This window comes from Heliangelus exortis, chromosome 2 (assembly GCF_036169615.1).
Source record: "Heliangelus exortis chromosome 2, bHelExo1.hap1, whole genome shotgun sequence".
NCBI lineage: Eukaryota > Metazoa > Chordata > Aves > Apodiformes > Trochilidae > Heliangelus > Heliangelus exortis.
Window position 1 is genome coordinate 38,537,416 of NC_092423.1, and position 11,945 is coordinate 38,549,360.

At 38.1% G+C, this 11,945-nt stretch overlaps 1 protein-coding gene across 1 annotated transcript in view; it reads left to right on the plus strand.

Moving 5' to 3' along the window:
• JAZF1 (JAZF zinc finger 1) overlaps window positions 1–11,945 on the plus strand; it is a 190,757-nt gene that overhangs the window by 66,816 nt on the left and 111,996 nt on the right. The gene's annotated exons all lie outside the window — the stretch shown is intronic.

Genomic DNA, 11,945 nt, shown 5'->3' on the forward strand with positions numbered 1-11,945 from the left:
TATTATTTAATTACATAGTTCCTGGTGGGTTTTTGGTTTTGGTTGGGTGGGGGTTTTGTGTTTGGTTTGGTTTTATATCAGAAGCAATGAAGAGTACAGTATTAGGTGAGGTTTAATGGAACTAACTTGAATGTGGATTTGGAGAAATTTAAATTTCCAAGGCTTGTAATATGTGACCTTTGTTAATCTCACTAACAAGGCAGGTGTCTAAAATGTTTACATGATTTACAGTATTGGTGTTAAGCTTTGCACTATACCAAAAGTAAAGGTGATTTAGCAGCTTCTAGTTAGGATGTTTCTTCTAAGTATGCAAGAAATATTTCATATTCTATGACAGACTAGGGGGGTGAATCATATTTATCATTGGCAAATATTTCTCTCTTAAAAGGAGACCAGTAGTACCAGGAAAGAAAGCCTTGGCAAGACAATGTAAGTGGAAAATGAGATTCAAGGGAATATTGGTAATTTAGAAATTGATGTAAATCACCATATCCAAATACAGGTTCCTTACCCATAAACCTTATTGGTGCTCTGAACAAGATTAAAGGAGTCTACTAATTAAATTACCTATTTAGCAAGATGGTTTTCAATATTAAATTACTCTTCCCTTTCTTTTCACTTTTCCTGGAGGTAAAATTTTAAAAGGTAGAACATTTTCATTTATGAACAGCTAAATTACTGTAGATTACTATTAAGGCTTGTTATTAGGCTAAGATTCATTTTTACTTGATGTTTAGTGTTTAAGCACAAGAGATCTCTGATGGGGTACCTACTTTTTCTTGAGTGCCTGCCAAATCTTGTATGTCAGCATTCCCTCTGATCTTTTAATAGGGGTTAAAAGGAGAAAACTGAGGTTTTTATTGCAAGTGGAAAGTAGTTTGCAAGAGAGATACTTAGTTTTCTTTTAGTTATTATAATAATGGTAGAGCATCAAATATAATTTTATTTTTATAGGAGTTTTTGTATTTTTTTCCCCACTGAAATATGGTAGAGTCCAGGAAGAGGGAATCCTCAGAATTTTTGTTAGATAATTAAATTCTGTAAAAATATTCTTTTGAAGTATACAAATGAATGTTGGGCTGAGCTTCACAGTTCTCTGGGACTGCACGGAAGTAAAGAGTTTGGCACCTTTTAAAAACACCTTTGTTAGTGCTGGGGATGTGTTCTCTGGTATCTGCAGCCAGGATGGTCCAGGAGCACCCAGGGGCTGTTTGACACCTTTACTGGGATGTGCTGGGAAGCAGCCAGTGAACTGCAATGCAAATCTCCATGGCTTTTTCCTCTGCTTTCTGTTGTGGAAAAGTCCTGGGCAAATTAACAGGGCAAAGATGTATTTACTGAAAAATTATGCTGTCTTTTCTGTAGTTCTTCATTGAGACTCTAATCCCCGCAAGGATTTGTCATCTTTTTTAATCTATTAATACTATTTTCCTTTCTATTACATTCTACTTCCAAATAACTTTACTGTTCCATCTGCATTAAACCCATCAGGTTTGGGTGGTTTTGGTTGGTTACTCCCTTTCCTAACTATGGAAATTCAGATCTGTCTTCCATTGTATGATCCTGTCTATCCTCACTTTTCTTTATTGCTGCCTCAATGGTAGTACTGTCAGTGCCACCAGGAAGAAAAGCAGACTGCAAGTCTGCAGCTCTTCCTGAGAGTTATGGAAATCCATGATCTCTTTCTATGACCAAATGACCTGAAATGTGAGAGAGCTTAAGTCTCTTCTGCAAGTGTGTTTTTCTGTGAGACATAATAGCTATGCTTTGCCAATTCAAAATCCACCTTTTCAGGCAAAAAATTGGATTATTTTTTGTAGACAACCAGTGAATAGGGGATGAGAGTTCACACTAAACAGTTACTCACAGCATCAAAATTTATGCAGAGTCTGTCAAACATCAGTTGGTGTCAAACCAGTGATTTGGAAACAAAGAAACAAAACCAACCAACCAACCAAAACAAAAAATAATCATATGTTTAACTTAAGGAAAGTGAGAGAGCCTCTCATTGCCCACCCTGATGCTTTACACAATTTTTCCTATTTTCCCTCTCTTTTCAGGTGAGGCAGGAAACAAATAAACCAGAACTGCTGTTGTTTCCCAGAACTGCGTATGTGTATTCCTCATGCTGGCCCGTTTCTCCTGAGAATAAGCATGTCAGGTTTCTCAGAATTCTCATGAGTATTTTGCTGTACCTTATTGATCAAACCACTAATGCTGTAGAAAATAGCTCAGATTAAGTGATCCCCGGTTAAGCAGTTCAAACTGTCCATAAAAACTGTGTGTTTAAGAGGACTGTAGTCTTCATAATAAGCCTGTTCAAAAATCCATTGATAGGATCCATTAATCCTACTAATGGCTGCAGTGAACCTTGTCAGTTCATTAGGTTTTCACACCCATACACTAAAATATTTCTGCATAAATCTCATGACCCTATTATTCCAATGAATATGCAGTTTAACATGTAGTGCAAAAGAACTTGGAATGCTGCTGTTTGATTTCAAGGGATAAGGGGATGTATAGAAGAGGAGACCTCATCACTCTCTACAACTCCCTGAAAGGAGGGTGTAGCCAGGTGGGGGTTGGTCTCTTTTCCCAGGCAACCCTCAGCAAGACAAGAGGGCACGGTCTCAAGTTGTGCCGGGGGAGGTTTAGGTTGGACATTAGAAAGAATTTCTTTATGGAGAGGGTGATCAAGCATTGGAATGGGCTGCCCCAGGAAGTGGTGGGTTCTCCGTCCCTGGAGATATTTAAAAAGAGACTGGATGTGGCACTCAGTGCCATGGTCTGGTAACTGCAGCGGGAGTGGATCAAGAGTTGGACTTGATGATCTCTGAGGTCCCTTCCAAACCAGCCAATTCTATGATTCTAAGTAGGAAGCGAACACTGAATAAAACCTTGGAAACACCTGTGGGGGGCAGCAGTGGCTCAGTTCGTTCCGGAATGGGGCCATACATAATCCTGAGTGTCAGGCCTGAGTCTACAGAACACACCTTAATTTAAAATAAATAAATAAATAGCAGAATGAAGAGCAGAGCAACACTGAGATGTTTTGGCTCGTGGGATCTTGTGTTTGGGTTCCCTGGATGGTGCTTTGTGCTGGCTCAAGCAAGCAGGACCTGGGCATCTTTTGCATTTCACTGCAAGAAGCTGCTGGAATAGCTGCTCTGCTGCCTTTCCTGCAGCTCTAGTGAAGATCAAGTGATTTTATTTTCAATAGCAGCTGGACTGCTTGAATCTGTTCTGTGAACCTGTATGTCTCCCTTTCTTGGTAGATGTCTAGGCAAGAGTAATTTGTGTGGATGGAGAAAAAGAATCTGTATAAAGTGTACAGATGATGTAATGTGGGTCAAACCCCTGCAAAAAGAGGTGTCAGAGATGTAATGTTGATTTTATGTGCCATAGTTGGGGGTTTTTTGGTTGTTTTGTTTTGTTTGTTTTTTGGGTTGTGTTTTTTGGGGGGGTTTTTTTCTTTGTTTTTGGTTTTTTTTTTTGGGTGCAGTTCTCATTGTACAGAGTTGGAAGGAGGAGATGCCTAATTTTTAATACGAGCAGTTTACAACCCTTCACAGTTAAACAGTTTATAGGATTCTTGGTAACAAAAGGTGGTCTAATTATAGAGGAAAGGAAAACAATATAGTGAGGATATTTACAATGTGTGACCTATTTGAATTATGATCTTGTTAACTATGCAAAAATGACAAAAACCAGAACCATCCCAGTAAATTAAACATTTAGCCTTTCATTAATGAACTTTTAAATACAGAAGATACAGAGGAGGTTAATTTTTTTCCCTTCAACATCAAAAGAAGCTTGCACTTTGGGTGAACCTGTACTTGCTTAAGATTCAGTGTGCTAGACTTCAAACTGAAAAAAAAATGACAATATTTTTTCTTTACAACTAGCCCACACTAGAGTGTTTAGTTTCTGCCAGTAAATCACATGCCAGGGTTTCTACTGCCCTTTTAAATCAATTGAAGGTGTGATTCTTTTCCCTGTGATTTTTGTTTAACTTCCCTTTTGTAGCTGATCTTAATTGTTCTTATTTGCAGGCTTTAAATGTTGATGGACTGTGTCATTTATAACCTTTTTCATTGCACAGTGACCTTCATAGGGAAATTTCATACATGTTTTCATTAGGCTTTGGTGGTGTTTTTGTTTTATGCATGTAAGTGAAACTGGCAATAAAGATTAGTATGCAGGAGCATGGCTTACTGATTTGAAGCAACGTTATTAAAAACCTAATTGCACTATAGATAGAAACGTTTCAAAATGTTTTGCAAGCCTACACAGAAACTGTGCTAACACCGATTGCCAAATGTCCCTTGTGAATGAGATTTCAGGGTTTTTTTCTGGACAATAGCAACCGTGAATTTTGCCCCTAGAAGAATGTTTCACATCGTCTCAGTTGCAGTGTTTCCACCTATTGCATCTTCTCATTGCTGTGCTTGGGGGAAGAGCTGTACCCTGTACAAACTGAGGTGCAAAGAAACCTCATGTCACCTCTTAGAGGATTTATTCATTACTCTGTGAATATAACTGAGTTTCACCCAAGATACCCTGTCTCTGCCACAAAGCTGTTGCTGAACTAACAAGGTGACCAGGGAATAAGAAAAGTGATGGAGAAAGGGAGAAAGTAGAATTTTGCTACAGTGCAGTGTTATTAGTGTGTAATAAAGTTTAGATAGCTTTAGGTGTGCTCAGCTGAAGTGTAATGACAGTCTACCTATTTCAGCGTGTGGCCAGGCACAGGCTGCAGAAAGGTAGAACAAAGCAGAGAAAATTAGATTTAGCCCCCAGGGTATTCACAACCATCTCCACAATATCTCTTAGATTCAATTAGAAATTAAAGTCCAGAACTAACAGTTTGCTCTGATTATTTTCATTAGCAGTGGTCAAAAAGACCATGTTTGTATGTTCTCACCTAGCTGCCTTAGTCAAGGTTGATCTGCCCTTTTCAAAGGGATAGAAGATAGGCAGGCATTGACAGTCCTTCATTTTTGGTTTTTTTTTCTGGTCTCATACACTCCATGCAATTTTTGAATCCCAGATTTCTGGCATATCAAGCAGATCATCTGAAAGCTTTAGCACTCGAAATGGGACGTTGTAACTCGTGCAACTTTGCCTGCTTTGCTGAAGGTTGTTAACATCAGTGACTCATCATCAACAAGATGACCCTCTTCCTCTCTTAGAAAGATGCAACTCAACAGTTTAAAGTTAGAAGAACGTGAACTAATTTGGATTTAATAAATTTATAGCTTTACAAGAATAGACCTTTCTCACCTTAAGTCTTTCCTTGTACTTTCTAGAAGCCTGTTCCAACCTTTTTCCCCCCTGTTTTGGCCAGAATGACATTAGCTGACTGTTCTCTTGGGTTTATCTTTTTTAGGAAGCAGGGCATATCACATGGTTTGTTGCTCTTCCTTTTCTCCTTCCACTTTCAACCTTAAAATACATTGGCTGATTTCAACCAACCCTGATTAAAGAGCAGAAATATCAGAGATGTATTGTTCCCTTCAACTTCATTTTAAAATTTAAATTTAAAAAAGTTCTACTGCTTAAAGGGATGGCTGCTTTCTTATGTATTATACCAAATAACCCCTGACAGTTATTTGGAAAAATGGATCAGAAAGTGATAGGCATGTGTTCTTTGGTGGTATGTGAGATAAGGGATGTGGTGTTTCCTGCTGAGTATAAATGCTGTCAGTAGTGCTGAGAGTGCACTTCTTAAAGGCAACAAAATACTGTTGCATTGCCCATTATTGCAGCATGACATGCAGAGTTATTCTATTTTTATTTTGTTAGTAAGCAGACCTTTCTCCTATGGCTGTTGCTTCTAAACTTAATCAGAAGACATCTTTTAGGGCTAGAGGGAAAATAAATGATTTGCATGCTGCTGATGCTTAAACTGGTATAATCTCCAACTTTATCTGTGTTTTAAAGGAAAACAGTTACTCTGTTCTGACACAGAGCAGGTTAGAGGGTAATATGAGAAATCTCTATTTGCTGTCTCAGCTCCCCCCATTCTCTCTGTTCAGTAGCCCTGCTGTGTCCTGTTCTCCATTTTTCTGAGGGAAAATGTGAGCATATGAAAATACCATGCTCTGGGGATACAGCCAGTAGTGCCAGCAATTCAGCAAAGTTGAACTAACATACTTAGCTCATAATAGCATTTTCTTCTGTAATAATGGGTCACTCCATCTGCCCTATCATAAATTAAGGTAGTTTTGAATGGGCTAGCTATCATTTATGAACCTTTTGAGGTAGGACAAATACAAGATGTTTGTCCTAGCTGTTTAGGATGGGCAGATTAAGGCCAAACCATGGTCTTCCACTTTCCATGCTAGTCCCAATTTACTGAATGGTCTTTTTCTTATTTTCTTTCATGTACTTTCTTTCATGCTGACAGCTTTATGTTGTGTTCTGCATAGAGAAGGTAATGATGATGACTGCAGTTGCATCATATGACTTATAAAAGTTAATTTCACTCCAGCTAAGAGACTTTACTATCTGTGTATTGTTGTTTCCAGACACAGGATAATGACTTCAGTTGACAGACATGGAAATGGCTGTTAGTCATTGTCCTAAACAGAATTACCTAGACCCCAGGGCTGGATATTTTATTTACAGTAGCCAAAACTATAAAGGTTTACACTATAGGAGTCAGATTTGTTCTCAATAGTTCATTCTAAAATTACTTAAAACTGTAGTACATATTGTAGATCTTAATATGTTGTGTGTTAAAGAAACAACATAGTTTTAAGTGTTCTCTGTGTCAGATTCCTAATTTAGAACATAAAGGAGTTTGCCTTAAGAGTTAGGTCAAATATTTAGTCTTCCAAGTAGTTTTACTTTAAACAGAATTGCCTTTGCTGTATCATACAGTTCTGGTGGTATGATACTAGCTGGAGTCCTAATGGAGAACCTTCACGGGACTCAAATTTTTATAGTGAGGTCTTGTGCTTAACCTCAAGATCTGAATTCTTGAACCACTTGCGTGACTGCTTTCCCAAAATGTTGATTAGGTATTAGATTTGGAAAGAAGAAAGCAGTGAAACAGAACTTAATGATAATTCATTCTTCATATCACAGTTTCATTGTTTCCCTCGTTCCTTGTCACAATAGTCTGCTAGAATACACAAGACCTTAATTTTGAAAACTTGAGTCACAATCCCTCTTCTTCCACAGCTTTCATCATTTATTTAAGCATATGAAAAAGGGAGTGGTGTTTTTCCTTAGTGTATTGCTCCTAAAGCTGAAGTGTTAAGCAAGAGAAGCGAGATGGAAAAAACCTGCTATGGCTTGTAGCATAAATACCCTATAACCTTTCACTTGCTCTAGGTGTTCAGCTTCCCCCTTTCCCCAAGTCTATTTTGAAATTTTTCTGTTGGTGTCTCAGTAACACAATCTGGTGTCTTCCCATGTCATTCTCTAACCTAACACAGCTGGAAGCATGCCAAGGCTATTAGAAGTCATATGCAGCTTCCTGACCTTGGCTGTGTGTCATGAGTGTTTGTCCCCCATCAGCAGTTTCACATTCCAGCTCCAAAAGGCTAAAATTATTACAAATTATTTGCAGCAAGTAGCAGTTTTGTCACTAGACAGTTGTCTTGTAATTACAGGAAGTAGATTGAGTGTATGAGGACAGCAAGAGAAAGTGACTGAAAACATTCAGTTGCTGGAACAAATTTGCTATTGTTGAACATTCTGTTACGTTTGCCTTTAAAAACAGGAATAGAGTGCATTTGCTGCATTTGCACTGGGAATGAAGTGCCACTGTGTGTGTGTGTGCCTACCAGTGGGGGCTTCCACTGTATGGCAGACATACTGAAAAGCATCCCTAGGATGGCAGTCATGCTGCTGCGAAGATGCTTAGGAAGCAAGAGTTGCTGTTCTTAAGGTACTGAATGTTACTTCTTTTGTCTTCATAGTTTTGTTGCAGTATCATATCAGGGTCAAGTCACCGTTGATTCTACATTCTCTGCAAAGCTCGTAGCTAGAGAAAGGGATAAACCATGGAGGTGGCAACACACTAAGCAGTTTTTTTACTGTTTAATTTTTTTTCCCTGAAATAAAATGTATTCACACATTTCATTACAGTAAATCTTACCCAGCCCTTCCTGAAAGATGACTGCTGTTGGTTTCTTTCTTAGGTTCACTAGGAACAAAAGTTAAAGACCACTCTACCTCCTTCTAAGTGCTTTTACATGTATTGACAGGTGTAGGCTACAATTCAACCGTGGGGTTGAAACCTTAAAGATAGTAAGTTTCCAGAAACTTTGTGAAAAATTTGGGAGTGGGGATGGGGATGTTACTGCCTCTGCAGGGTAAGTGACAGGGAGAACTGCTGAGTTTCTCTTTAGTAGTAAGTCGGTATTTATGGAGCTCAAACAGGGCTGGTTATACCTGGCTAGTGACAGGCCTAGGGATGTGTAGTTAAAGTAGTGGGATATCATGCAGATCTGTGTGGGAACATGAGATTTTTGGGTGCGTGCACTGGAACTGGCAAGGAAGAGTCAGAGGACACTAGAAGTACTACTCTGGAAGGCAGGATGGTCACTGGAAACAGGAGGTAAAAGTGACATGCAAGAAATCCAGTGGAAACTCATTCAGTATTTCTTTGTGTTCATAATACAGTAAATTTTCTAAACTGAGTTTTGGAATAAAGTTATCCTGGTTCAGGTCAGAGAAGTGTTATTCCAGAAAGATCATTCTAGAAGTAGTTATGGAGGTGCTTTTGAGAGGTGATGAATGAATGCATTATTTGTTCTCTGAAGCAAAAATTGTGGGACAGACCAATGAATTTAAAGTGATATGAAATTCTTCTATTGAGGGACACAACTATGCTGCTCAGATTTGACAGAGTACTTGGAAACAAATCGTTGTGCTCTTCTCACATAGTTGCGTGGAGATCTGCAAAATCAGAGTACTGCTTATAGTCTTTCTTAAATCAGTAACAGAATGGCTGCTTTTTTATTTACAGTTCCCTGGTTCAAATTCCTGCAGAATCTCTAGATTACAAGTATCTTCTTGGAGTGATACTGTTTAATTAATTTTGTGTAAGATAATGTACAAAACCAGTCTCTTGAACTGCTGGAATACAGTTACTGAAGATTTGAACTCATTAGGTTTAGCCCAGGTTTATGAGAGTTCATGGGGGTAAGGAGCAGTTGTTAATATGAATGCATTTGTCATCTTCATAAAGTTCGTAATTACAACTGGCATTTCTTAGTTGATATTTGAAAAGAGACGTTATTTGTGACACTTGTAGCTGGAGAGTTCAGGGTAGGGGAATGTAAACCACTTTATTAGAACCTGCTGTGCTAATTGTTTTACTTCTAGGGAAAATACATTTTTTTTATTATTATTTCTTTCAAAATGTTAACTTTCACAGGAATGTTGGACAGCTTTAAACAAATGAATTTTTAAAATTGAGCTGTGATAATTACATCTTGAGCAGACCAGCTCCCCTGGGAAGCAGTTATGGCACCAAGCCTGCCTGAGTTCAAGAAGCATTTAGATGACACTCTCAGGCACATGGTGTGATTCTTGGGGTGACCTACACAGGGACAGGAGTTGGACTTGATGAGCCTCATGGGTCCCTTCAAACTCAGCAGATTCTATGATTCTGTTTGGCTCTTGAGTACATGTATTTCAGTTCAAAATGGCTACAAATTCAGTTCTTAACTTAGCTTTGCTTTTGGTAATAACTATATCTTACTCCTTCAGAACCTTTATGCACCTGGTTTAAATACAAGTAGATTTCCTTTACTAGCCTTCCATAGTATCTAAATATTATCAGACTTTTCTGAGACTTCCAAATGTGAAGTTCACTTTTACCATCATTAATATAATTGCAACTGGGAATTTTACTGTATTGAGTGCTCCCTAAATTGTTTTAATAGGCTTGGAGTATATATTTGTTCTTCTTGAAATTCCATTTCAATTTCTAACTTCCTTGGGCACCTGAAGAGAGACTTAATAGCTGTGCAAGTCTCCTGAGCTGTGATCAAGCTGATATAAATGTACTTGCTGGCTTTGAGTTTCAAACCAGGTTGTTGTTGGAGAGTTTGCTTTTTAGCTGATAGCTTTGCTTCTATTTTTGTGCTTGTCATGGTGACAGGAATAAGACTACTTAGACTGGAAACAGAGACCTTAATCATCTATTATCATACCTTTACTTCTGTAACATCTTCTCTAGGAAATGTTTGTATTATTCTATCCTGTGTTATATAATACATCAGAATAAAATATATATATTTACTTAGTAGTGTAATGGTTGCTCTGTTACAACTAAACCTGAAAACACAAAGTGGTGTAATACTAATGGACAATGGGAGGGGAGTGAGCAAAGGGTTCTGAGAATGAAACACGGGCGTTTTTGTTGTTGCTGTCTCTTTCTGTGGCTTGTACTGCAGATGCCCAATTTGATTGCTCCTTTGACTGTCTTACCTTGAGTCCTCTTAATAATTGCCCTGGTGCACTTGGCAGTCTTGAGGCCAATGTTTTTGAGAGAAATACTGGCAGGAAAGTTGCAAATCTTTGAGAATGCTACTCTTTGGAAATCGAGATAATTTTAACCTTGGGCACCATATAATGAATTTATGTAATGATGTTCTTTTGTCAGAGATGAAAGCATAGTTCCTTTCTACATGTACTGAGAAGTATCATGTTGTGTCTGTGATGTGGGTCCTAGCTCCATGAAATTACAACTGTGTGGTTTATAATGTGCATTTCTCTGTAATCTGCATAGAACGGATTATTTGGCTTCCCCTAAGAGTATTTTGTACAGATGGCGTGGTATCACTGCATCATGATTCTTAAAAATGAAGTCTGTTGAGTATCCTAAAAAGATTTTCTCATTCCTAAAAATGAGGGTGGATGGTTTGTAGAGTTGGTTGTGTTTGCACAGTGCTAAATTCTCAAAATAAAAATTTGAGGTATTATGCTCCATGTAAAAAAAGACAGTATTTCTTGCAGTATTATCTCTAAATTACTTTGGAGATGTGCTAATAAAGCACTTTCATATATAAAACTCAAAAAATATAGATACAAAATCACAACTGCAGATAATTTTTTTCCTCAATAGTCTTTTGCATTACACTGGAATTCAGAGTTTTGAGTGTAATTTTAAGATCTCTATAGGAGCTTAGCATGTGAACTGTAAAAGAAAACCAAATGCTAGGAATGTGAGGAAAGGGGGGGGGAAGAAGGGGGAAGAGGGGAAAAACAAAATCCAGGAAAAAAATTACCAGCTGCATAGAGGACTATCTGATGGTTTTTGTTAACACAACTCAAAATGTTGTAATTTATTCCCTGAAACATTATGCTTTCCTAAAGAAACTAGCATGTAGCTAGAAACTAGCACCCCTAGGTCTGTATCACAGATCTGCCTATTGAAATGTAACAAAGAAAAATGGCTAATCACTTGAACAATCTTAATCTCATTTTGCTGTGTTCATTAAAACAATTTTTAGCTCCAAATTGTTCAGCTCCATGTTGTCTCCTGATCTTGATGGTGTGTTCCCCTTAATCCTTCATCAAAAACACTATGCAGTCATCATGTTTAACACATCTAAAACATGCTGTGCCACCATGAAGACATCCTTGTGAGTCATCTCCAATAACTGCTGCTGCTTCAGTGCTTTCCAGTCTCCCAAACAAATGTCCAGTGCAAGCAAAGATTGCTGGAACATACCCATTCACTGTATGTTCATAAAGGAACCACATAGACTGAAATGAGCTTTACCTATGTAGAACTAAGGCCTGTGTCATGTGGATGTGGAGCAGGACATGCATGGCAAGATGTCTAATGGGAATCTAATTGTGAAAATTCCAGACATGAACTTTTCTGAAAAGAACATAAGCAATAGCAGTGAAAACACTTCATTCATGTAGGGTGTGTGCTCTTGTGACTTCCAGAGCTGTTTGTTTTCTGCCACTGG